The sequence below is a fragment of the Myotis davidii genome, unplaced genomic scaffold (assembly GCF_000327345.1).
Source record: "Myotis davidii unplaced genomic scaffold, ASM32734v1 scaffold726, whole genome shotgun sequence".
Taxonomy (NCBI): Eukaryota; Metazoa; Chordata; class Mammalia; order Chiroptera; family Vespertilionidae; genus Myotis; species Myotis davidii.
The window spans coordinates 1,365,522-1,369,723 of NW_006297808.1; the positions used below are offsets into that span (position 1 = coordinate 1,365,522).

General features: G+C 38.6%; 1 protein-coding gene across 2 annotated transcripts in view; it reads right to left on the bottom strand.

Annotated features, from left to right (window-relative positions):
* The window catches only part of STYXL1 (serine/threonine/tyrosine interacting-like 1), a 67,160-nt gene that overhangs the window by 47,325 nt on the left and 15,633 nt on the right, over positions 1-4,202 (bottom strand). The gene's annotated exons all lie outside the window — the stretch shown is intronic.

The window sequence follows — 4,202 nt, forward strand, 5'->3', positions numbered from 1 at the left end:
TATTTTTTTGTTTGTTGCAGTGGTAAATGGGATTGTGTTTTTAGTTTCTCCTTCTGTGAGTTCATTGTTGGTATATAAAAGAGCCATAGATTTCTGGGTGTTAATTTTATTTCCTGCTACATTGCTAAACTTATTTAAGTCCAATAGTTTTTTGATGAAATTTTTGGAGTTTTCTATGTACAATATCATGTCATCTGCAAATAATGAGAGTTTTACTTACTCCTTTCCAATTTGGATGCCTTGTATTCCTTCTTATCTGATCACTATGGCTAGCACTTCCAGTACTATGTCGAACAGGAGTGGTGAAAGTGGGCATCCCTGTCTTGTTCCTGTTCTTAAGGGCAATGGTTTTTGTTTTTGCCCATTGAATATGATGTTGGCTGTGGGTTTGTCATATGTGGCCTTTATCATGTTGAGATATGCTCCCTCTATTCCAACTTTGCTGAGAGTTTTTACCAAAAATAGGTTTTGATTTTGTCAAATGCTTTTTCTGCATCTATTGATAATATCATGTGATTTTTGTCTTTCAATTTGTTTATGTGATGTATCACATTTATTGATTTGTGAATATTGTACCAGCCTTGCATCCCTGGAATAAATCCCACTTGATCATGGTGTATGATCTTTTTAATATATTGCTGAATGTGATTTGCTAATATTTTTGTTGAGAATTTTAGTATCTATGTTCATCAGGGATATTGGCCTATAATTCTTTCTTTGTAGTGTCTTTATCTGATTTTAGAATTAGGACAATGCTGGCCTCATAAAAAGAGTCTGGAAGTGTTCATTCCTCTTGGATTTTCTGAAATAGTTTGAGGAGTATAGGTGTTAGTTCTTCTTTGAATGTTTGGAAAATCTCCCCTGTGAAGCCATCCGGACCTGGGCTTTTGTTTGGTGGGAATTGTTTTATTACTGCTTCTATTTCATTGATTGTTATCGGCCTATTCAGGTTTTATGATTCTTCCTGATTCAGTTTTAGGAGATTGTATTTTTCTATTTCATCCACATTGCCGAGCTTGTTAGCATATAGTTATTCATAGTATATTCTTACAATGCTTTGTATTTCTGAAGTGTTTGTGGTTACTTCTCCACTTTCGTTTCTGATTTTATTTATTTGGGTCCTCTTTGTTTCTTGATGAGTCTGGCTAATGGTTTATCAATTTTATTTATCCTTTCAAAGAACCAACTCCTGGTTTCATTGATTTTTTTGTATTTTTTTTTTAGTCCATATGATATTTATTTCTGCTCTAAACTTTATTATTTCCTTCCTTCTACTTACTCTGAGCTTTTCTTGTTGTTCTCTTTCTAGTTAAATTGTAGGGTTAAATAGTTTATTGCCGATTTTCCTTGTTTTTTGAGGTATGCCTGTAGTGCTATGAACTTCCCTCTCCGGACTACTTTTGCTGTGTCCCATAGATTTTGGGTTGTTGTGTGTTCATTTTCATGTTTCCAGGAAGTTTTTTATTTCTTCTTGATCTCATTGGTAACCCATTCATTGTTTAATAATATGCCATTTAGCCTCCATGTGTTTGAATGTTTTGGGTTTTTTACTGTAGTTGATTTCTAATTTCATTCCACTGTGATTTGAGAAAGTGGTTGATATGATTTCAGTCTTCTTGAACTTGTAGAGACTTGTTTTGTGCCCTAACATGTGGTCTATCTTTATGAATGATTCATGTGCACTTGAGAAGAATGTATATTCTGCTGCATTGGGGTGAAATGTTCTATAAATGTTTATTAGATCCATCTGATCCATTGTGTCCTTTAGAGTTTCTGTTTCCTTGTTAAATTTTTGTCCGGGAGATCTGTCCAATGATGTTAGAGGGGTGCTAACGTCCCCTACTATGACTGTATTGTTGTCAATCTCTTTGTTAAAGTCCTCTAGAAGTTTTTTTTTATATAGTTAGGTGCACCTATATTGGGTGCATATGTTTACCAGGGTTATATCCTCTTATTGGATCGATCCCTTTAGGATTATGTAGTGACCTTTGTTGTCTCTTGTGATGGCCTTCATTTTAAAGTCTATTTTGTCAGATATGAGTATTGCTACTCCTGCTTTTTTATTTTCCACTTGCACAGAAAACTTTTTTCCATCCCTTCACTTTCATCCTGTGTGTGTCTTTGTTTTGAGGTGGGTCTCTTGTAGATAGCATGTACTTGGGTCATGTTTTTGTATCCATTCAGTTACCCTACCCCTTTTGATTGGAGCATTTAATCCATTTACATTTAGGGTTATTATTGAGAGGAACTTATTTATAGCCATTTTAATTCTGTATGGCTAGGTTCTCTCTCTGCTTCTTCTTCACAGCAATCCCTTACAGCATTACCTTTAGCATTTCTTATAATCCTGGCTTAGTGGTGATGAACTCCTTTAAGTTCTTTTTGTCTGGGAAGATCTTTGACTGTCTATTTTGAATGATAGCTTTGATGGATATAGTAATTTTGGTCTCAGATCCCTGCTTTCCATCACCTTGAGTATTCATGCCATTCCCTTCTGACCTGTAGAGATTCTGATGAGAAATCAGGTGTCAGCCTTGTGGAAATTCCTTTGTAGGTAACAGATTTCTTTTCTCTTTCTGCCTTTTAGATTCTCTCTTTATCTTTAATTTCTTGCAGCTTAATTATGATGTGTCTGGGCATGGGTCTATTTGTGTTCTTCTTGTTTGGGGCTCTCTGTGCCTCCTGAACTTGTGTAACTTTTTCCTTTACTGGGTTAGGAAAGTTTTCTGCCATTATTTCTTCAAACTCCTTCTCTTTTCCTTTCTCCCTTTCTGCCTCTTCTGGCACACCTGCTATTCTAATATTTTTACATTTCACATTGCCCCGCAGCTCCCTTAAGCTGCCCTCATGTTTTTAAACCTTTTCTTCTGGAGAATTTTCTAGTCCTTTCATTTGGGGGTTGTTTCTTTGTCTCCTCATTTTGGTTGTCTGTTTAGGTTTGTGACTATAGTTTAGATAGATCCTCTACACCTCTCAATCTCTAGTGCAGGACAGTGACTAATTAGATCAGGCAAAGACTCAAAGCCTCCAGAGACCCCCTCTGTCTACAGACTAATAGGATGATGACTTGAATTGCCCCCAGCCAATCATCCTCAAGTGTAGCAAGAGTTTTTTTCAACAGGGTGGGGCAGTTGCTTCTGCCTGGAGGTTAACTGTTACTTTTAATCTCTTAAGTGGCCTCAGGGCAAGGTGTTTTCCAATAGGGTGTGTCAACTGTCTTCACCCCCAGGCAAGGCAAATGTCTATGTGGGAAAGATGTCCTCCGCTGTGTGAGGGAATGACTCAGCCCAGGAAACTTGGGGTGTCTGCCTTCTGAGATCTATCCCCTGAGTCCCCAGTCCTGGCTTCTGCTCTCACAGCTCCAGTCCACTTCTCCCTCCCTGTGCTTTTCACAGCTAGATGTTGTGTGGGTACCCTCCTCAGATTTGGTGCTCTCTGCTGGGGAGTCCAGTTTGGGGATTAGATCCCAGAGTTCTCAGTGGCACCCCTGCCCCCCACAGCTGAGATATCTCTCCAGGACTTCAGTTCCTGTCTGTAGGTGCCTGGCAGTCCTTTCACACCTCTGTCCCTCCTACCAGTCTCTATACTATCTCCACCTTTGGTCCTTGGATAACAGGGCTCTCTCCTGTGAGTTTTCCATTGATTATTCAGAGAGCCTTTCCATATTTCCTATACTTACTACTTTAACTAGTGTCTGGCATTGTTTATCTTTGATACCATTTAGCAACAAAAACTCACAAACTACAGTATAGCTATGTACAATAACATGAGTGAATCTTAGTAAAACAATCTTGAGCAAAGGAAGTTAGATACATGGGCTTTATGGCTTAAAAACAAGTGAAACTAGATTAAGAATACATAGGCAGGACTTTTGGTCAAGATGGTGGTGTAAAAACAGTACTTGCATCCTTCCACAATCACATCAAAATTACAACTAAACTGCAAAACAACCATTATTCAGATCCACCTGGAACCCCTACAATTAGAGAATTAAAGAAGAAGCCACATTGAGACTGGTAGGAGGAGCAGCGGCGCGGGATGGAATGGTTTGATACCCACGTGTGGCCTTTTTTTAATTGGTAGGGATATTTTGGCTGTGAAGGTATGTGTGAGGAGCAAGGGGTCCAGCCCCACACCAGACGCCTTAGCCCAGAGTTCCAATGACAAGAAGAGAAGTCTCTGTAACTTCGGGTGTAAAAACC